This window comes from Fukomys damarensis, unplaced genomic scaffold (genome assembly GCF_012274545.1).
Source record: "Fukomys damarensis isolate Sample0158 unplaced genomic scaffold, DMR_v1.0_HiC HiC_scaffold_4, whole genome shotgun sequence".
Lineage (NCBI taxonomy): Eukaryota > Metazoa > Chordata > Mammalia > Rodentia > Bathyergidae > Fukomys > Fukomys damarensis.
Window position 1 is genome coordinate 46170238 of NW_022900916.1, and position 24087 is coordinate 46194324.

At 36.0% G+C, this 24087-nt stretch overlaps 1 long non-coding RNA gene across 4 annotated transcripts in view; it reads left to right on the top strand.

Moving 5' to 3' along the window:
• The window catches only part of LOC104869927, a 78179-nt gene that overhangs the window by 20867 nt on the left and 33225 nt on the right, over positions 1-24087 (top strand). For all 4 annotated transcript variants that reach the window (XR_782394.1, XR_782395.1, XR_782397.1 and 1 more), the window contains exon 4: positions 11339-11456. This is a non-coding gene — a long non-coding RNA (uncharacterized LOC104869927). The remainder of the gene's footprint in view (positions 1-11338; positions 11457-24087) is intronic.

A 24087-nucleotide genomic window follows, 5' to 3' on the forward strand; every position in this document is an offset into this window, starting at 1 on the left:
AAAAAAAAAAAAAAAAAAAAAAAAAAAAAAAAAAAGAAATTCTGGGGGTTGACCTTAAAAGTAGTAACTGTAAAGTGTATGCTGTTTCTTTTCCCTGTCTTCTTTGGGACACTGAATTTAACATAAATTTATATGTGAATTATCAGAAAAGAATATTTACTTAGAAGACTCAGAGTATATAGATATAAAAATTACAATGTTTATTAAAAAATAGTTATAGTCACTGAATCAAATATTCTGCATTGGCCAGGCGTGGTGGCGCATGCCTGTAATCCCAGCACTGGGGAGGTTGAGGCAGGAGGATCACTGTGAGTTCGAGACCAGCCTGAGTTACATAGTGAATTCCAGGTCAGTCTCAACTACATAGTGAGACCCTGTCTCAAACAACGACAACAACAGCAGCAATAACAACAAACCAAACCAACAAATATTCTGCATTTTGTTCTGCTATAGCAACTTTATACATTGAGTTGCCAAAAATATCTTTTTTGTGTTTAAGAAAATTATTTTTATTTTAAATTTTCTTTGTAAGCTTTAGCTTTGTGATTTTATTCCAAATTCCTAGATTTATTATATTTTAGTTGGAGATTATGAATTATTGATGTCTTAATTTAGGAAATTATATCAGATTATATTTGCTACATGAAATAGGATCTATTTTGGCTTACTTTCCATAAAGATAGAACTGGTTGTTTATATGCCATGAAAATATAAACTATTTGATAAGATCTTACTAATTAGCAGCCCTCTTCCTCTCTTGAGTTTAAATCTAATTGAAAACTGAGATAAAACAGTCAACGGATGGAGAAAAAACTACTTACTTTATTAATAATAGAAACTACATTGGAGGACATGTTACTATAAAACCAATAATTTGCTTGTTAACTCTTTTTCTGCAGAGTAGATACTAGAATAATAAAATAGGGCATAAGTTTGAACTTGCAAGGCCGTTATACTCAACCACAGACCTAAATAAAAGCTGAAGTCATTTAAATTCACTTTGAGAAAAAATAGCACATGTTTAGCTTCTCAAAATAACATTTTAAAGTTAGTAAATAATCCCTTTTTATGTTGCATATCTGTTAGCTATCATCAATTTATCCTTTGTAGTCACTTTTTACTTCTAAACAATTGTATTCATTTCTATTTATTGCTTGGGTAAGAACTGCTGTAGGATATGAAATCAGAATAGTGCCAGGCAACAAGAACTTCTGCATTTCCTAGTTTCAAATTCCTCTTAGATTGTCTATTATCAATTTCTGCCTAAAGACCCCTTTGGTTCTCTTTCAGATTGTTAGTGCCCTTGTTTGTATAATATTGGGTTTTAAAATGCTTTATCTCTTCTATTGTAAGAATTGTGATTTTTGTTCTTTAAACTTCCTGTAGTCATTTACTTAGATTTTTCTTACACTGAATACATTTTTTTTTTTTTTGGAATGAAGTGTTGCACTCTAGGGAATTCTACCTCTGTGATGTATCAACAGGCCCTTTTAAAAATGAACAGTTTGTGTCTGAATAATTTTCCCAGGTTCAGCCCAAGTAACTGGATCTATTAGTGCCTCCATGCCACCCTAATGAACATTCTGTGATGCTGTAACAGCTAATCTAAGTATATGCACTTCTGTATTGCTGGATTACCTTTCCTAATGTTTCAATGCAAAATGCTCCATGTTATGTTCATAAATAAGTTGAACTCAGTTTTTTTTCCACTGGGGTTATCTTTACGGTTTGGTGGCTGTTAGTCTTAGTATGAATTTTGTGCTTTTCTTACTATGTTCTTAAATTCTCTTATAAAATGATATTTCTTCATTAAATTTTTAAAATAAAAAATAAAACTTCATTGCTAATGTTATGTAAGTGGTGATGACTCAAGTAAAGAACACAGCCAGCCTGAATATGGGGGTTCCAGATGAGAGCTCCTGGAGCAACTCCATAGGAGAGTCTGAGCACAGTCTATTGAGCTGGGTCTTTTATGGATAGTGTAGAGGTGCTAATGAGAAGAATGGGGGTGATACGAAAGTGTGGGATGAGATTGAGGGACCAAAATGGCTGAATAATAACTAGAGTAATGGGCACTGTGACCTAGTAGATGGGGTAGGAGTGTCCTGTCTTCTGCATTGTTCCCAGGCTCAGGCAGAAGGCTACAGGATGTAGGAATGTATCTCTCTTTTTTGTTTTTTTCTTTTGGTACCAGGGATTGAACTTGGGACACTGCTCTCACAAGGCAGGTGGTAGAACCACTGAGCTAAATCCCTAGCCCCTACAGGATGTAGGGATGGACTGATTATTCTCAGAGCTCCAGAACTTGAGCAGCTGGGGTAAATGGGGGTCTGATTTATCAGTTAAAATGCAAAAATATTTATATTTGTATATGTCAAATACATGAGCTCATGGTTAATTGTCTAAAATTCTAGGCATGTCTGTGCCTAAGCATGTATATATATCCATATTCACATGTGAACATAAAAATATGTAGTTCTGCTTTGTTTTTGTCTCGTAAATTGGAGCAGTTGTGTATATTGGTTTGCCATTTTTTTTGCCAATTGTTTTTTTAAGTTTAACATTTTAATTGAGAGATTTCTTTGTTTATTGGAGAGACAAGACCCAAGTTTGTGACTCTTTTCCACAAGATAGGCCCTTTCATTGGAGAAAAAATTATTTGTATGAGTCTGGGGGTGATTCATTTTCACACTGTCTAATTGCAATAGTTATAATAAAAAAATTAAATGGTGGATTTCTGGTCCATCAGATCAGATCAGTATCAATGGCTGTTATTGGTATTTGCTGTTCCAGACCTATAGCTATGATGATGATAGACATTGTATGTAACTATTTTGTTTTTCTTTAAGTTAACTCTTTTCTTAATAACTTTCTCCATTACTAAGTATAATTGCTCTTTTCCCACTTCAATTTCTATCAGTTTTTAAAATAATAATTATTACTTTCTCCCAATGTCTTTGAGATTCTAGAAAATAAAATCATGAAGGAAGAAACAAAAAGTCTGAGATTTCAATGATTGTTTTTCCATAGTGTATTATTTTTTAAAATTAATTTATTGGCTTTAACTGAATATAATTGACAGGAAAAATCTAGCCATTACTTTCTCAAATCCGAAAAAAGGGTACATTGTTATGTACAGTAGGAAAATTTGAAATTCTGGAGAAACAAAGTAAACAAAAATTCTTAAAAATAACTAAGATATGTGAGTAAAATATGTTTATATATGGTAAATATATTATTTTTTTGGTAAAAATATATTATATTAAAAGAAAACTAATATAAGAACTAATGTTTAAAATGTTACCTTTCCTTGTCTCATCTTTAAGTTCTGATGGTGGCTTACTTTTTTTTTTCATTGCTGGAGCAAAATGCCTGACACCCACAACTTAAGGAGCAAAAGGTTTATTGTCTTTCACAGTCTTTAAAGGTTTCTGTCCATACTGGTAGTTGAGTGGATCCAAGGTAGGATGGTCCAGGTGCAGAGTATGGAAAAGGAAAAACAGAGCACTGTGACAGGAAGCCAAGAGCAATCCTGTGAGGACAGAGGGAGACAGACCCTTCCAAACCACACTCCTCCAAACAGTCTTCACCTTCCTGCATCACACATAGCTATAAACTCATCTGTGGACTAGTCCACTGATGAATGTCAGGCCCCCATGGTCCAATCACCCCCAAAAGCCCCACCTATGAGCACATGAGGCTTTGAGGGAATATCTAGATATAAACTGTAATATATGAGTAACCACTTTTATGTTTTCTTGTATAAAACTTTTAGGACCATTTTTGAATATAAACAAGTATATATCATGCATCTTTTATACATGGTTTTGTATATGTGGAAACTTACACTTATAGACAGACATATACACATTAATCTACAAATTACTTTTTACTCATTTTGTCTTAGATATTTTCATATCCACACAGATCTACTTTATTCCTACTAATTAAGGAGTAGGATTTCATGTAGTATGATTGAAAAATACAGCAAATATTTAAATTAAAAGTATACTATAGAAAAATGTATTACACCTTCCCACTAATCTCCCTCAAAACATCTCCCCTACTTCAGATTCATTTATTGTGTTTGCTGCTTTCAAAAGCAGTCCTAGAAGAACTGTTTTATAAATATTATTAGTGGCACTGTCTTTGCTTCCATAATGCTCTGAATGAATTTAAAGTTTATCTTTCATGTGCATTTGACTTTGGGGAAGAGCCAGATGTCATAGAGTGCCAGGTCTGGTGAATAAGATGGGTGATGACACACTGTAATGTTTTTTGATGAGCCTGCTGCCTTTCTCTTGAGTGCACTGGGCAGCAGCATTCACTGATTTTTTTTATCATATTCTATAAAGATATTCACAAAAGAGAGCTTCCAGAACTGCTTTGAAAGTGTCAAGAACAATGCAATAAGTATATTAGAAGCAAGGAGAAGTATTTTAAGAGGGATTAATGGCAATGTGTCTCTACTGTAATAAAATTAAAATTTAAACATTCACCATAAATATTGCTCATATCTTGCATTATATGCAATTATCATAATGAATTTCACACCTCAACTGACTTTAGGTTGTTTCCAGTTTTGATCTTAATAAAGCAACAGCAGACATTTATAAATATATAAATCCTCTCATACATTTGGGTCAGTACAAACTTTAGCTGACTTAGTAGCAATTAATTTTTATAAGTAGTTCATTATATATTCATTTTATAAAACATTCTACATGTGAAAGGTTTCTAATCTTCATTTTTAAAAAAGTCTAACATTTCTTCTTGTCTTTCTGAGATATGTTTGCTTGATTGCATTCAAAAAATGAAAGAGAAGTTTTAAACTCCTCAGAAAATACTCATACTTAATCTGGAGTGGACACTGCTAATTTATTGCATTTAGACAAGATGAGAAGATTTTTTTTCCTCATTAAGTTAATTGGTACATTTTAGGTATACAGTACAGTTACATTCTTCATTGGGATCTTGTACCTTTACATGACAGGTCTTGGTTCTCATTTGTTCCCATACTCCTGCCCTCCCTTTATGCCCTCCTCCCTTTCCTATTTACAAAAACTTTATTTCCATTTTGTCATTTTCGCCTGTTTTTTTCTTTTCACTTATTTCCTTTCCCCTATCCTTCCAACTCCCCCTACACTTTTAGCCTTTTTTTTTCCTATTTTGCATTATCAATTATACCATTAGTATTTTATTTATGATTATAGTTTTTCACACCAGAGAAACTATTCGGTATTTACACATGTGTGACTTATGTATTTCACAAGAGTATATCCTCAACATGCATCCATTTTCCTCTAAATAACTCTAATTTCTCATTCTTTATGGCTGAGTAATATTCCATTTTATAGAAAAACCTCATCTTTTTTATCCAGTTTCCAACGGATGGGCAAATGGGCAGTTTCCAAGTTTTAGCTATTACAAACTGAGCCGCTATAAACATAGGTGTGCATATATCACTGTGATATGATTCTTTTAATTCTTGTGAAAAGATACCAGCAGAGGGATGACAGGGTCAAATGGAACCTCTAGTCCCAGCTCTTTGAGGTGTCTCCATATTGATTTCCTTAGTGGTTGCACCAATCTGCACTCCCACCAACAATGGAGAAGGGTTCCTTTCTCCCCACAACCCCACCAACATTTGATGTTGGTTGATTTCTTGATAGCAGCCATTCTTTGTGGGGTGAGGTGGAATCTCTGTTATTTTCATCTGCATCTCTTGAATAACCAGTGATGTGGAACATATTTTCATATATTTATTTGCTGCTTTTGTTTCTGTGTCTGAGAAATGTTTGTTCACTTTATATGCCCATTTTTGAATTGGGTCCTTATATTTGTGGGGGCTGATTGTTTTGAGTTCTTTATATAGTCTAGATAATAGTCCGTTGTCTGAGGAGAAGCTGGTAAAAAATTTTTTCCCACAGTGTAGGTTGTCTCTTAGTTCTGCTGATGGTTTCTTTTGCTATGCACAAGATTTTTAATAAGATGAGATCCCAATTGTTGATTCTTTCTTCTAGTTAACATGCTACTGCGGATTTGTTCATAAAGTCTTTTCCTATGCCAGTGTCTTCGAGAGTTCTGCCTAACTTATGTTCCACCAAGTTTAGTGTCTCTGTTTTAATATTTAGATCTTTAATCCACTTGGATTTTAATTTAGTGCATGGTGAGACATAGGGGTCTAGTTTTAATCTTTGGCAGATTGAGATCCAGTTTTTCCAACACCATTTATTAAAGAGGCTATCTTTCCTCCAGTGGGGATGGTCAGCTCCTTTGTCAAAGATGAGGTAGCTGAATACATCTATAGTTGTTTTTGTGGCTTCCAATTGTTCCATGGATCCTCAGGTCTGTTTCTTCGCCAGTACCGTGATCTATTTATCACAGTGGCTTTGTAGTATAGCTTCAAATTGGGAATTGTTATACCTGCTGCCATGTCTCTGTTGCCTAGGATGGCTTTTGCTATTCTAGGTCTCTTCTGGTTCCAAATGAATTTTTGGATTATTTTTTCTAGTTCTGTGAAACAAAGTGTTGAAATTTTAATTGGCATTGCATTGACTCTCTATAGCAGTTTTGGTACTATGGCCATTTTCACTCTGTTGATTCTTCCTACCCAGGAGCAGGGGATATCTTTCCATTTTCTTATATCCTCTTCAATCTGTTTTTTGGAGTGCTGTAGTTTTCAGTGTAGAGGTCTTTTGCTTCTTTCTTTAGATTGATTCCTTGATACTTCATTTTTGTTTTTTTGGATGATATTGTGAAAGGAATTGTTTCCCTAATTTCTCTCTCAGTGGGTCTGTTATTTGTGTATTTTTGAGTGTTGACCTTGTATCCAGCTACTCTGCTGAAAGTGTCAATTAAGTCTAGAAGTCTTTGGTGGAGTTTTTTGTGTCTTCAATGTAGAGTGTCATATCATCACCAAATAATGACACTTTAATTTCTTCCTTTCCTACCTTTATTCCTTTAATTTCTTTCTCTTGTCTAATTGTGGTGGCTAATATTTCCAGTACTATATTGAAGAGGAGTGGTGGCAGTGGACATCCTTGTCTTGTTCTTGATTTTAATGTAAAGATTTTCAGTTTTTGGACGTTTAATATGATGTTTGCTGTTGGTTTTTCATAGATAGCCTTTATTAAGTTGAAATATAGACTATCTGTTCCAATTTTTTGCAGGGTTTTTATCATGAATGGGTGTTGAATTTTTTCAAATGCTTTTTCTGCATCTATTGAGGGGATCATATGGCTTTTGTCCTTGACTCTGTTAATATAGTGTATTACAGTTATTGACTTATGTACATTGAACCATCCTTGCATCCCTGGAATAAATCTGACTTGGTCAGGTTGTGTGATCTTCTTCATGACTCTCTATATTCTGTTTGCCAGTGTCTTATTAAGGATTTTTGCATCTATATTCATTAAGGAGATTGGCCTGTAGTTCTTTTTTTTTAGTTGGGTCTTTCCCTGGTTTGGGAATCAAAGTAACACTTGCTTCCATAAATGAATTTGGAAGTATTGCTTCCCTTTCAATTTCACTGAAAAGTTTAAAGAGTAGTGGTAGTAGCTCTTCTCTAAATGTCTTATAAAATTCAGTGGTGAATCCATCAGGACTTGGGCTTTTCTTTGCTGGCAAACTTTTAATTACAATTTCAATTTCACTGATTGTAATTGGGGTGTTTAAATTTTTAAATCTAACTTCTTCGTTCAACTTTAGTAATTCATATGTATCTAGGAATCTGTCCATTCTGTGTTTTCCATTTTATTAGAGTACAGGTTCTCAAAGTAGGTATTGATGATCTTCTGGATTTCTGACTTCAACTTTTTCATTCCTGATTGCATGGATCTGAGCCTTTTCATTCCTTTTTTTGATAAGGTTAACTAAGGGTTTATTGATTTTATTTATTCTTTCAAAAAACCAACTCTTGAATTCATTGATTTTTTGTATCATTTTCTTAGTTTCCATTATATTGTTTTCTGATCTAATCTTTATAATTTCCTCTCTTGTACAAGCTTCTTGCTCTTCTTTTTCTAAGAGTCTAAGATTCATAATTAGGTTGTTTATTTGAGCTCACTCTGTTTTCCCTAATGTGGGTATTCACTGCTATGAATTTTCCACATAGAACTGCTTTTGTTGTGTCCCATAGATTCCTGTATGTTGTATTGGATTTATCATTTATTTGTAAAAACTATCTAATTTCTTCTTCAATTTCCTCTGTGACCCATTGATTGTTCAGGAGAGTGTTGTTCAATTTCCATGTGTTTGTGAAGTTCCTATGGTTTCTTATGCTATTGATCTCTAGCTTGATTGCACTATGATCTGATAATATAGAGGGAATAACTTTGATTCCTTTGCATTTATTCAAACCTGTTCTACGAGCTAGTATGTGATGTATCTTGGAGACTGACCCATGTGCAGCTGCAAAGAATGTATATTCTGATTTGTTGGAACACTCTATAGATGTCTATTAAGTCCATATGTTCAAAAGCTTCATTCAGTTCTAGTATTTCATTGTTGATTTTTTGCCTAGATAATCTTTCTATTTGTGATAGTTGAGTGTTTAGGTCCCCCACTATAATTGTGTTTGTGCTTATTTGTTTTTTTCATGTTACTTAATATTTATTTTACATAGTTGGGGGCATTAATATTTGGTGCATATATATTTATGATTGTCATCTCTTCCTCTTGAATTGTTTCCTTTACAAGGATGTAGTGGCCTTCTTTGTCTCTCTTGATCAGTTTTGGATAGAAATTTACTTTTTCTTCAAATAAGATAGCTACCCCTGCTTTTTCTGGGCTCCTGTCACATGGAGAAATATTTCCCATCTTTTACTTTCAGTCTATGGGTTTCTTTTTGTACTAGGTATGTTTCTTGTGTACAACATATTGTTGGATTTTGTTTCTTAATCTATTCTGCCAGTCTATTTCTCTTGATTGGTGAATTGAGGCTATGGACATTGATGGTTATAACTGATATGTATTGACTTATTATATCAGGTTGTTGTCCTTTTGTTGACTCCTTTTACTTTTCCCCCCTCTCCTTTTAGATTCTTGCCTCTCTCATTTGATTTGCTCTGTTGGGCCTCATGGTGTTGTGACTTTCATTGTCTTTTTCTAGGATATTGTTTAAAATTCCTTGTAGTGCTGTTTTGGTATTCACGAAGTTTCTCAGGTGTTCCTTTTCCTGGAAGTATCTTATTTCCCCATCCATTTTGAAAGAGACTTTTGCAGGATACATCAGTCTAGGTTGGAGGTTATTTTCTTTTAGGAATTGAAATACCTCACTCCAGGCTCTCCTTGACCTGAGGGTTTGTGTTGAAAAGTCTGCTGTGATTCTGATGGGCTTTCCTTTGCATGTAATTTGTTTCTTTTCTCTTAGTGCTTGTAGTATTTGTTCTTCTGTAGGATTTCTGGGATCTTGATTATTATATGTCTAGGTGTAGATTTTTTTTTTTTTTATCATGGCTCGTTGGAGTCGTATATGTCTCACTTATCTGTATGTCAAATTCTTCTTCTCTGTTTGGGAAGTTTTCTGTCATTAATTCTGTGAACAGCTTTTTGAAATCATTTGTATTTTCTCCTGGTACTTCATGGATTCCTATAAGTCTTATGTTATTCTTCTTTGCATCATCTAGGAGTTGTTGGATCGATTTCTCATGATCCCTTACTGTTTTTAAGAGACCTCTCTTCTCATGGTCAATGATTGCAATCTTATCTTCTATATCTGACATTCTATCTTCACATTCATTTATTCTGATGTGAAAACTTTCAATAGAGCTTTTAACAGGATATCTGTTTGAATCTTTTTTATGGATTCCATTTATTTCCTATTTTGGTCATTCATGATTTCCATTTCTTTCTTATGCTGGGCCTTTATGGCTTCTAACATGGTCCTGAGCTCATCTAATTTTTTTTTCAGTTTCTGTTCTAGAGTCTCTAATCATGTCTTTCACTGTGCTCACCATCTCTGTACTTATCTGGGAAATTATTTCTGTTTTAAATTTTTCTAGTGCCTGATTGATATGTTTTGTCACTTCCTGTGCAGAGTGTCCTGGTTGTTCACTGTCAGACTTTTCAACCTCATTTGCCCTAGAGTTTGCTTCCTCATTTTTATTTTGTTGCTTCTCCTTGGTTTAATTCCTGGGTTATTACTTAAATCTTCCTGATATTTTGCACATCAGCTTTTGAGTGTCTAATGACTCATAGACATTCTCATTTTCATAATATTAGAAAGGACAACTCATTAAATCAATCACAACCCATTAACCCAATTGATACAATCAGCAACACAATAGGATCAAGCACAACTTACAAATTGACCATTTGTGGTAGTCATTAATCTATCACCTTTCAACCATGTGAATTAAATCAAAATCAAGGAGCCGCCCAAAATATGTTTGCAGTGAATAAACTCTTCAATATAGCATCTTTACCATTTAGGACGGGGGCTTAGACATATTTAGGAAGAGATGAGTAGATAGGTAAAAGAATTGAAGAAAGTTTCAAGTGAAGCCAGAGGACACAGGATGACCACACAAACTTTAGGAAACTGTTGAAGACAAGAGGGAAAGACAGAGTGTAAGAATAAGGAGAAGAATATAACAACAGTAACAGGAGCTCACTTTCCTTTGAAACTATTGACCCTTGAGTGAAGGAAAATGAGAGAAGAAAAGAAAATAAATAAAGAAGAAGAAATAATAAAAGAGGATATCCATGTTAGGGCAGGAATAGGAACAGAAAAGGAGATGAAGAATAATATGGGAGAGCAAGAGACTGAGTTGGAGAAGGAAAACAGAAAAAAGAAAAGAATTTGCAGAGTGGAATGAGAAAAGAAAGAAGAAAAAATTTGAAGGGCCTCTTTCAGACTATATTTCTGCTGTCACACTAGACAGTGTACTCAGCCATGTGCAGAACTAAGTCCTTTAGTCTCAGCTAGCCAATGGCTCCACCCTGAGATTCAGGCTGAATTCAGGCTGCAAGGCCCAAATTCAGCTTCTTAACCTCCTGCAGGGTTGAACTCTGTAAGGTTCTTCTACAAGTCCCCTCTGCCCTTTCTCTGGAGATATTCCAAGTTGTCCCTTTCTCTGGAGATATTCCAAGTTGTGATGGAACATGGTGATCTCTCCAATTTACTAACTATGTAGATCTGATGTGCCTTTATTGCAGTTGTTCACTTCTGTTCTATCTTCTGGAGCTCAGAAAAAATATCTCCTCCTGTGCCTTTACAGAGAGGATCCAAGAACCGGCACAATCAGGAGGACTGAGAGCTGGGGAGGGGGCATGCTGTGTGGATATTGCAGAGATGCCTGTGTCAAACTGGTCCTCACTGGTTTGCTTGAAACAGGTTGAGCAAGGATGGGATACCTGCACAGGGGCTGTCACGGACCTTCACCTTCCACCTTCCTTCCACTGGATGCAGCTAGATGAGAAGATTTTGGATAGCAGTCCATGTCTGTATTATGGTAGGTTTTCTTCATTTTTTCTTTTCTTTCTTTCTTTTTTTTTTTTTTTTTTTTTTTTTTTTTTTTTTTTTTTTTTTGGTACTGGGAATTGAACTTGGGTCCTTGTGCTTGCAACAGAGGCAGCAGCACCACTGAACTAACTCCTCAGCCTGGTAGGTTTTCTTTTCTCTATAATAGAGGTTTTTTTTATGAGTTTATAATGATATGTTTTAATTATGAAATTATCTTTTCTGGAAGTTAATTTCCAGATTTCAATTTTAAGTGTTATCATATAAGGGACTGGAAATATATTTTTAGAAACATTTTAATAGTTTTAGATAATTGTCATTCAAACTCCCCTGATTCATTCCAAAATATGCTGAAATTTTTTATCTTAGTAGACCTTTCAATTACAGCTTGTCTCACCAAATTCTCTTATGGTATGCATGAGGTGAGCTTGATCTTTGGTGTTTCTTCGGCTCCTGGGCTCTTGCTCTTTGATCTTGCTTCCCATGGAGGTATAATTTCCTCTGTTTTATACTCGGATTATGCTCCTATGCTGACCTTAACGTACTTTGGTTGCATTTACTTTTTCCTCTCAGAAAAGACCACATTTTTGGTGATAGTGATTTTTACATAATTTTTAGATTGTAGAATTTTGTAATAGATTAGGGTCTTAATACTTAGCAGGGACCTGTTTTAAGTACTAGAGTGGATAATTCCTATTCCTAATTTACATGGGACTTTTTAAGGGCTAGGTAAACTAATAAAAACACATCAAAAGATATTATACTCCTAAATTATCTGTGTTTACTAACTGGATTTATTCAAAGGAAAAGTAAAGTCTTTACAATCTTTAGGACAAGGTAGTTTTGTAACTTTGAGCAAATTACCTATGGAAGTTAGACTCCTACTTCACAGGAAATGAGACATTGGTGCTATGTCATTTGAACATAACAGTTAAAGAGATGGCTCTTAGGTCCTTGAGTAGACATTTCTGGGTTGTAAAACCAGCAAGAGACTTTTAAAAGATTTACATCTCAAAGAAGTAGAGAAAGAATTTACACTTACAAGATTTTCAAAGTAAATTCTCTTAAGTAAAGGGAGGTCAGAGGCTTAGAGTTAGGAAAGAGTCTGTCTCCAGTTTATTCAAGCTAACAGGGGAAATTTAAGGTCACATGGATTAATTCAAAAGAAAAATTCAAAGTAAAAGTAGATTTTCCAAAGATTGCTTCCTATGACCTATTCATGAGACTCAAACCTGTGTGAAGGATGTTTAAATATTAGCTACTCTCAGAAAAATAAAATGCATATTAAATTTCAGTAATTGGAAGAGTATATATTTTTTAAAAGAGTGTTCTGTGTATTCACTACAGTTCATATTCCACAGTATTGAAAGTAGGAACAAGACTCATAATTTATACTACAGGAAGGTTCTTGATTTTTAAAACTGCAAGCTTTGTAAAGTTGTAATTATTTAGAAAAGTCATGTGGCTGTAATAACTGTATTCAATAATTTAAGCCCTCATGTCTTTCTTTTTCCATTAAAACTGCTTTTCAATCTAATAAAATTATTTTGAGCTTTTATTTTATTTGTTTTCACCACAGATGTTAACCTTTTTTTTTTTTTACTAGATTGAAATTTAGATCTCAGGTGTTGGAATGATGTTTTCATTAATTATGGATGGTTTAATAAGTAATGAATAACTGGAAATATATGCTTAATAGTATATTTAGCATTCACTCCAAATGTCTAATGGATGCCATATCAAAAATAATGTTTTAGAAATGATACCTCTCTAGGGCATTGCTTAACAATCTACTGAAAAGTTCATAGTATTCATTGCAACAATCACAATAATGATTGTGTCTTTAAATGTGTCTTTACTTGTAAATCTCTGGGCAATTAGCTTTAATAATGCCAATATATTTTCATCTATTAACCATCTCCACATTTCTAAACTATTGTAAAGTTCAAGTGCCTTGCAATGAAAATAAATTACACATTAAAGTATAAAGAAAGAAAAATAAATGGATGCATCCATATCCTGTAATACCAAAGAGATAGAAATTGTGAAAGGGACAAAACCTATTATTTTAATTTTAATTTTATTTAATATTTATTAATATACTTTAATCTCTTGACATTGTATGACATTAATAAAAAGTTTTCTTGGGAGGTGCTCCAAATATTAAACAGCAGACACAGAACACAATTTTGAGCTTAATTTATTGAGCTCTCACTGTGTAGCATTCTTAGTAGCTTTACAACATTTTAAAAAATTTCAGTCCTTAGACAACAAAAGTGTTACATGTAGGAATGAGTCTTGGCTTAGAACTTACCCAAGTTAATGAAATACTGGTCAGTTAGTTGGAAGTGTGGTCAGAAAGATTATGGTCTGAACATCAGTCGAACGCACAGCTTGATCTCTTTTTGTGTTGATGTCTAAAGCATTGTGCTGACTCAAATAACGAGAGAGAGAGAGAGAGAGAGAGAGAAATTTTGCCAATTCAAAATTGAGATCAAATAAGTTAATTAGATGTATACAAATATTAAGAATATAGTATAAATTAAGTAGAATAAAACACATATACAGAGTAAAATTGGAATATGGTTCTAATATTTCTTTGGGGAGCTAATTAGTTCTTCATTCAGCCCTTAAAAATGATATTCAAGTTAATTCTCAGACTCACCTCTTTCTTCCTCTGTTAATAGCTAAAATACATTAATAACATACTTTGCCTAATAAAGATGAATGTCATAGATATATACATAGTTACAAAGCAAACAACAACACAAATCTCTTACTCTTTCTAATGAACAATCCAGAGAAGTAAACTGAATTGTTACAAATGCAAAAAGAGAAATAAAACAACAATTAAAGAAAAAAATTCCAAATAATTCACAGTGGCATCTTCTAAGAGAGATGGTCAGGTTGGTATGTGGGGAAAAGGGAACATAACAGGTCATTCAGTTTTATGTTTCTGTATATTGCATAAGTTGTATTTGAGCAGTTTTGAAAATTCTGCTTAAGTATTGCTCTTTCATGATTTAGTATAAATGATTAGAAGATGCACTGTGCTCCTCTAATTAACAGTATGTTATAAAGTGATATGAAACTTTGTTCATTTTTTCCATTAACAAAAAAGGTCAATAATATAAAAGGGTGGCCAGTAGTTGCTGATGTGGCTTTTCACAATTACACATAAATCAATGTATTAAATATAACAAAAGGATGAAAATTTAAAATGCTATCAAACTGAATACTTACAGTCAACCAACTATAAACTTTGAGAAGAATTTCTTCTAGTTATGAGTTTGACAAACAGGGCTTTTGTAATCCAAAACTGTCAGTTATGAGAACTAGAGAATAGATAAATCAGTGTAGAAGACTACAAAACTCAATTTAGTGAAATACTGAATTTCCTTGTACCCTTTTAAATGACCCCCCCATTAGTCTCGTTCTTCTGGTAATCTGCTTCAGGTAATCACTATGAGGAGTTGCTTTTTAGAAAATTCTACAGAAATAGATGTTTACAAGATGTAACATATGTGTATGGCTTTTAATCAACATGTTTTTGAGCTTCATTTATGTTGACTCATATTACTTCTCTGTTATCCTATCATATGATTTTTCTTTTCTTTTCTTTTCTTTTTTTTTTTTGTACTGGGGATTGAACTCAGGTCCTTGTGCTTGCAAGACAGGCAGCAGAACGGCTGAGCTAAATCCCTGGCCCTATCATATGATTTTTCTATTCACTTATCATAGTATTTTGACTGTTTTGTTACCACCTCTTGAGAATTAAGTGGCTGTAAATCAGACGAAAAGTACCGAACTCTCTCCTTTTCCATGTGTCAGCTGGAGGAGGAAATAGGTTGCAACATTTGCAACCCCTCCCCCCTCTTCCATTTACTCCCTCTCCTCACAGCAATGCACTAGAACAGTTTGTCTTAGAGTCCCCCCACATTCTGGAGGTTTCTTTTCCGTTCAATGGGCTGTTCTGACAAGAGGTTCATCTTGGCTATCAGCTGTAACTCTCCTGTCCAAATTCCCCCAGTCCAGATGCTAAAAAAAGAGGAATCACACTGGCTAACATCAGGGAAGAAGGGATCTTAGCCCATTATTAATGTCCCCTATCTCCTCAAGCCTCAGTAGCTGTGATGAACACTTAGCCCTTCTGAATATTTCCTAGTTTTTGCCTTGCTGCTTTTCAGGGAGGCACAATAAATGTCAGTCAAATAGCTCACACATGGCCACAAGAGCTGGACTGTCCAGGATGCTCTGGACCAATCACATGCCTACATTTGTATCAGTCAGAAGTCTGGACTTTGAACCAATCACAGGCTGACACTTAGAACAATCACAGGCCTGCAGCTGCTATACAAACAGGACTCCCTTCACACTTCTTGGGTTAGTTTTAGAAGGCTCCTGTTTGTATACTGACCACCCCATGCTGCCACCTACATCCTGTTAAAATAAAACCTTGCTTTTGTGGTCTTATAAATCTGTTACTAATTATTTCTTGTGTAGTGTGGGCTTAGAATGTCATGGAAGTCTATTTAGGAATCTTAAGTGTTGTGGACAGAGTGGTAACTGTAAATGAAAAAGCAATAAACTTCAGGGCTCTTATCCCTGAAGAGCTCCAAACCCAACAGCTGATAAAGACCAGCAATAGAAAGCAGCATCTGGCAGAGACCAGCACTTGGTGGATTCTCTCAATAACGTTCAACACAAGCTGGCATCAAACAGAGGAACCTAGAAGTGGTAGAAACCAGCAGCCGACAATGTCAACTATTGGCATCCAGAATTAACTTGAGTTAATTGGTGGCCCCCAAGCTGCTAGAAGACCTGTACTTCGCTGCTTCATGACTTCTATATGAATTGAGCAAAAGAACTCTCAAGTGATTGGCAACATTTAGTAATGCAGATGAGACACCTTCTTTTCAGGGATCCCCAGGAACAGAACAGGCAATAGTTGACATAAACCTCCCTCATGGATGACAAATGTCCCCTTGAACATTTGCTTCCACCTCAGCCATGACTGATAAGGTAGCTGTGGTTGCCCTCCCCACCTGAGTGATGCTAACCCACCCCTCTGTTCTGTACCTAACACTCCTCTCTCTCTCTCTCTCTCTCTCTCAGCCCCTCTTCCTCTCTGCCTCTGTCTCATCTTTCAAGGCATCATTCTTTTCTGTTTTCTAGTTAAGGATTCCTGGTATTTTATTTTATTTTTGTACCGGGGATCAAACTCAGGACCTTGAACTTGTGAGGCAGGTGGCAGAACTACTGAGCTAAATCTCTGGCCCAGTGTTTTATAGAGCTTTCCTCTTAGGAGCACAATTGGGATTAATGGACGGCATAGTTATGCATTCTAAATTATTAATTTGGAATTTCATCTTCTAGGGAATTAACCTACCTGAACTTGAAAGTAAAACTTGGCTGAAATGTGTGTGTGTGTCTTTTCAAACATCCTGGCTTTAGTTACACACTAGACACCTAGAGAAGGGTGGATTGAGGTTACCAGCTCTGTTCATTTGTCAAAGTATCCACTTGGAGGGCAGAGTGAGACCATGAAAAGTGCTTTGTCATCACTGATAGACATCGATAGTAAGTTAAGTTGGATCACAGTGGACCTGGCTTGATCATTCAGAGTTGCATGAGTGCTCAACTAGTTGCATTTCTTTGGTGTTTGAGGCAGTGTTTCTGTGGCTTAGATTCGCACATGTGCTTTAAGATACTGGGCTTTATGAATTGCTGCAGGGGAGCAATAAACATTGGTTCACTGGTTGTTTACCTTTTGGAAGTGGATCTTCTGGATAGGGAGTCTGAATTCCTCAGACATCCTCGTTGCTAACTTATGCTACTATCTGCTATTGCTATTGTTTATGTTCAGGTGATTTGTGGCTGTTACTCTAGGTTGTGCATTAGTCTTGGAAAATAGTGGCCCTTAGATTTCTTTGATCTGCTATTGTTGTAGTGTAGTGTGTTGATGTTTTTCTTGAGATTCTGTCTTGTGCTATTATTTTCTTTAGAAGGATTCAGTGTTTAGTATGAAGGAGATTCTGCTTTTGGTATTTGGTTGCTATACTTCTAATGCCCCAAAGGTAGTGAGTCCAGTTTTTCTTTGCTTTTATGCTCAATCTGGTAAACATCTTATCAAATATAGGAGCTACTAAGAGTATTCCAAAGGAACCACCACTAGGATGCACTTTTAAGTGACTGGAACAAGCTTAAGGGGGATGGTTTGAAGAAAAGGAGGCAGATCTTCTGTAACAAAGTCTGGCCTCAGTGTAAACTGGGAAAACAAGAATGCTGACCAAAGAATGGTCCTCTAAATGATATCATCATCTTTCAGTTAGACCTATTTTATGAAAGGGAAGGGAAGTGGTGAGAGATCCCGTACATCTAGGTATTTTTGAAGCTATTTGTGTGGTTGCTATTTCTAAATCTCCTAGGTTCACTCATAGAACCCAACACAGACAGATCCCAGCTCTAATCAGCCTTCATCAGCATCTTTTATATCACCATCACACTCAGTATGACAACCTGCATCCCCTGATGTGGGTCATCCTCTCTGCCTCCTAGCCAAGTGATAGTTCCCTTTCTCCTCCTACCACCTCTTTTCCAAAGCAATGCCCTGTTTGCCTCTGCCCTCCTCACCATCCACTCAGCATTTCCATCAGGATTAAGATCAGGAAACAAATTAGCACTGGTTCTTATGGGAAGGATCAGGATGGGATGAAGTTATAAGAATACACATTACCTTCTCAGTGATAGACATGACTTAGTGAAAGGAAAGTTTTGGTAGCTTTTCTGAGAATCCTGATACATTTAGTGATGAATTTGTTAAGTTGAGCACAATATTTGCTCAGACTTGGAGAGATGTGATTGGAGTGTTAACTCATTGCTGAATTTCTGACAAGAAAGAATGCATTATTTAAAAAGCTGCTAGAGTAGCAGATGGGTTGGCAATGAACATGGCAGATCACAATGCTCAGAGGTCTGGTGAATATAGTTTTCCACACCAACCCTCAATGGAACCTTCAAATTTCTATCCATAAAAAGAGAATGGAGGGATTTTGTAACTTTTATTTCAGAATGAATGGGAAGGTGTCTGGTTAAGTTTATCAATTATGACAAAGTCAAAGAGATAACACAGGAAAGGAAAAAGAATCCCACTATTTTTTAAACTCAATTGTCAGAGGCTTAGCGAAAGTATAGTAACTCTGATCCAATGTCAGCAGAGGGGAGAGTGTTAATGGCTATGCATTTTATAATGCAGTCTGCCCACAATATTAGAAAGAAAACTTTAAAAGCTTGAAGCAAGTCCCAAAACCCCACTGTCAACCCCACCGAAGGAAGAGGCTTTTAAAGTTTATAATAACTGGGATCAGACAGAAGAGGCAAAAAAGATAATGAAGTTAGAAAAAAAAAGCTACAGCCTTTGGGTGCCTTAATTCAACTGTTACATCAGGCTAACTCACACGACTCTTAAAATTTATTCAGTAGGAATTGAACAGACACAGGTGTGCATGTTGCAAAAAAAGAAATTAATTGGAAAGGGAAATGCAAAACTGACCGAGAAGGGATCAGCTTCCTAATAATTTTTGAAGCCCAGGATCTGACATACTCTTCCAAAGAGGAGAGCTAAAACCTGAATTAGGAAAATCTGAGAATCTTCTATACCCTACCACAATCAGGAGACATCACCATTACTCTGGCAGAGCCTTAGGTAGCCATTGAATGGCAGGTAAAGAAAAACAAAGACTTTTGTTTGGTCACTGGAAATTTGTTACAAAATTTCTGCCCAGGCATGTTTTGTGTGTTTAGCTTTATGTAATATTTGGGTCTCCAACTTCTGTAGTCCTTACTTTGAGACCCTATAACCTGGGTTCTATCAAGCATATCAGTTGAAGGCGTACATAGTGGCTCTTCAAGGCCTTCTGGGAATAGTTGACTTTAGCATCACCTGGATGCCTGAGATTGTCTAATATGAAGTCTTCATGTTACCTTTTGTCACTCTGAGGCATATAGGGTGAAATAAAGAGTCTATCCAAAGACTAAGAGATTTTCCTTGGCTGGTACCTTATTTCTCTGTATTATTAGATGTAGTAGCACTTGGATGACTTAGTTATCTAAGAGCAGTGGCTGTAACTGGGCAGAAAAATTTTAAAATTGTACCTCAGCCAATCTTTGGAAGCATAGACCTTTCACTAGGGTCAAACTGTCTTAAAAGAAAAAAGATATTAGTGGATGACTTGAGGCCAACTATTGGGTTCTTCTCTTAGAAGGCATAAAAAGGTCAGGATTGCTTTTGCTCTGGGTTAAAACTTCTATATGGAAGGAAATTGGGTTCTATTTTGAAGATAAAACCATAAAAATTCACAAAACATTTTAATTTTGTTGGAGGAAAAGTGATTCTGTTTATACTCAGCTTTGTGGAGTATGTTTCCAGGTATATAGCTCTAGAAAAAGGAATGAATGAGATGTAACGAAGAGTGGATATAAAGAGAGAATATGTTTAGATAAGGAAGAATTTTGAATGATAAGATTTTTCCAGATCATTAAAGTAAGTTGCAGTAGGTTTTTCAAGGGATAAAGCTTAAGAAAGGAAATATGTGTAGTGAAGTTGACTATATATAGTTTGCACTCAAAAGAGCAAACAAAACAATGAAGCCTGGAAGGTTATTGAGTATAATAGTAGACTAGTCTCTGGAACACTGTTCCCTAATGCTCTAATCAGGAGAATAAAGGCGCCTCAGATTCAAGGACACCTTACAATATCCTCAAGGTAGTGGACAGAAAAAGGAGGATAAGTTCTCTTGGCTGGAGCCAATCTTTGAAAGTGGTTAGGGAGTGCTACATGGCAATCATTATTTGTAGGATTCTTTATGGTGTCTACTTCAAAATTCTTTTATAGGGAAAGGGCTTAGAAAGACAAGCAGGTAACTGTAACTGTGAAATATGCCTTATGAGTAATCCTTAGTCCCATCTCATTTTTTTATGATCTTACTCCTGTGTCCAATATCGAAAACCATCCCCATGGGAAGAATGGCAGATAAATTTTATTCAGATTCCTCCAAATCTAGGATGCAGATGTCTCTTGGTATTTACTGACACTTTTCTGGGGTAGGTGAAGGCTTCCCCTATTCACACAGAGTCAGGAATTGAGGACTGCAAATGATCATTCTTATATTTTTATAACACCCTGTATGTATGAATCCGAGCCTCCCCAATTTCTTTTATTCTGTGCCACCTTGTACTGCTGGCCTTAACATTTTTTTTGGGGGGGTGAAGTAATGATGACAGGGAAAGATTGTTATAAGGTTCATAGGGTAATATTGCCACTTAAAGTCCACAGGCCCAATGTTTGCTAATTTATTGGCACAATTCCAAGACAGCATTTCTACACTAGTAGTGCTGCAAATCTTATCTCCCATGCAAGAATGAACTCTCAAGTAAGATATTAGGAAAAACCATCAGACTTTTGAATCCTCAGGGCCAGTATTCCTGCATGCAGAAGCCAAATTTCCTTCACTGAAGGGTGCTGGGAATGGCTTATTTTGTTTTTGCACTATGGAAGGAGAAGAATTTAGTACACCATGCACAGGAAAGAAGGAGCTGGAGACACAGAGAGAAGTGGGATCTGCCAGGAAAGGGTGTGGTTGTGCTTTCTTCTCTAGCCAAAAAGAGATGTGGCTTTCACACTCTCCTAATTTAAATCCAGCATCTGTGGGAACAAAAGGCCCAGATTATGGGCTTGGTTCCTTTTATCTTGCAATGACAAAAAGAGCAGGCCTGGCCATCTGACTCCTCCTCTGCTGTAGGAAGAGGTGCACATCATGTACCCATGGGGTTATTTATATAACCTGTCCTTCTCACTCTCACCCGGATCTCCATGTAGCAGTTTTGGTACAAAAGAGGCTTTATAGCCAGAGAATAAATGGCATTGGAAGATTAGAAAGGTTTGATTTTGAGGTTTTTACACTTTGGGCCTGCTAATGGTGGCATAAACTGAATGTGTTTCTGATACTAGTCACACCAGCTCTGGGCTCCATTTTTAGGGACAATAAAAGTAGAAGTGCATGTTGATTGGCTAATTCTCTTCTAGTCCAGGGATCACTTGGGTTTACAGTAGCTACTGGTACTATACGGATTGTATGTGGGTCAGTCATGAGTTCCCAAGATGTCTTGAGGGGAACTTTTTCTCTGGATAGACAATCACATGGTATGCAAGCCATGAGATGTCTTTAAGGTCAAGTTAACCTCAAGGAGAATATGGTTGATTTGGAAAGGGTAGTGGTGGAAAATCTCGAACTGTGGGAGTTATTGGTAAAGGTTCTTCCTCAGGAAGAAAGTCTGAACAGTCTTGAAGGCAGTGCTCAGATCAGAAACACTTAGAAGAGAGGACATTTGTTTTAGAGGATGAAGTTGTAATGACACCGGGGAAAGGAACCACAACAAATATCCTCTAAAAGCAATTATACCACCCTGTATCTTTAACATGTTGGTAAATTTGTGCGTTCTACAATAGAGAACTTCCACATTAAGCTGCTGATGATGCAGAGCTTCCAACTGGTGTCTCCCTTTGTAAGATTTGTATTCCTCCACTAGGCAGGGTCAACTGCCCCAAGTCAGCCTCAAAACTTTCAAAAGAGAGACCATCATCCTTTAGGTCTCTTAAGGTTAAGGAGGATAAACTCTAATAGTGAGGAAATTAGACAGAGGAGAGTGCCTCACTCTCCCATTTTTAGAGAAGAAGGTTTAGCAAACAGCTGTCATTTCTCTTCCCAGTTTCCTTGAATTCCCCTTCTCCCCTGAAGATGGAATGAGACATGCTGCTCAGTGTCCTCCTGCCACCTTGGAGTTGCTTCAGGGTCACTCACCAGGCCCCCTGACAGCAGGTGTACTTTGGTTATTAACTGTGGCTTCCCTTTCCTTCTCCCTACATTCCAGACACTGAAGAATGAGAGGGAGACCACCCTGATATGATTAATATTAGGGAAGGAGGGATCTTGCCCCATTGTCAACACCCCCAATCTCCTCTAACCTCAATGGCTGTGATTAACACAGCTAATCTTCCTGAATATTTCCCAGTTTCAGCCCCTTCTTTTTTTAATGGAGAGATGACAGCTGTCAATCAAATAGTTCACACGCAGCCCCACGGTTTGGCTGTCTGGAATGGCTTGAACCTACCTGAAACAATTACGGATTGGCTTAAATACAGCACAGACTTAGATACAGACCAATCATAGACCTGTAGCTGCAATACAAGCAACATTCCCTTTACATTTTTTGGGTTAATCTTGAATAGCTCCTTCTGATGTACTGCTGTACATATCCTATTAAAATAAAGCCTTCCTCTGGTGATCCTATAAAGTGCTCGTGATTATTTCTTGGGTAATGTAGGCTTGGAAGTTCCTATAAATCTACTCAGGATTCTGATTAGTGGGGTCAGAGCCATTACTTTAAAGAAAAGAGCAATAAACACTAGTGACAGCCCTGAAAATCTCCAGAGGCCAGTGACTGATAAAGATCAGTAACAGAAAGTAGCACCTGGCAGAGGCTCAAAATGGTCTCTGGACAGTGAGCACAAGCTGGCATTGCATGGAAGCAGCCAGGAGCAGCCGAGACAAGCAGTCTGTCAGTTGTTGGCATATGACATACCTGTTGTCAGTCAGTGGCATCAAGGTTTCTGGCAGCTATACTTTGCTGATTCATGATGTTTATCTGAGTTGAGCAAAGAACCCTCAATGGACTGGCAACATATGCATTCACATGCATGTGTTTTGGTGATCTTGCTTTTATTTTCCTTGAATAAACACCTAGACCTGAAATCATTGTATCATTTAATAAGTTCATGTTTAAGTTTATTTAAAAATTCCTAAATTGTTTTCTGGAATCAGTACCATTTTATATTTTTAAAAGCATTGTGTAGTTTAAGTTTTTCTTCATACCTGTCAATCCTTTAAGTCTTTTGCCTTCAATATTAACCATATTAATGAATTTGAAGTAGTAACCATTGTATCATGTATGTTAATTTACAATTCAGTGGTTATTACTGATGTTAATATCTTCACATATATTTACAGAATATTTGTACGATATTTGTGCAAGGACTTTTCCAATATTTTATTCTTTATGTTTTATTAGAACATATTTGTAGTATGTAATATTTAGATTCATTTTAGGAAGTAAGTTCATGCACTTAAGATATCTTTTTTTTTTTTTTCTTTTTGGTACAGGGAATCAAACACAGGGCCTTACACTTGAATGGCAGGCGTAGTGCCACTAAGCTAAATCCCCGGTCCCACTTAATGTATCTGAATTCTTTCTATTCCTTTTCTTCTCCCCTCTCTAATTCCTCCTTCCCCCCTCTTTCTGTCTTCTAAATTTCTTTCCCATTTACATACCATCTATCTCTCTGTTTCCTGTTATCTATCTTTTATTTCATATTTAAAATGATTTATATTTTGGGTTTCTCATATAAGAAAAGTCATGTGATATTTAAGCTTGTTTGTCTGATTTATTGTGATTTCAAGGTGTATCAGTTTTGCTGCAAATATCTCAAACTTTTCTTTCTTTATGGCAGAGTAGTACTCCATTATGCAGAAACACCACATTATACATACATACATATATATATATAT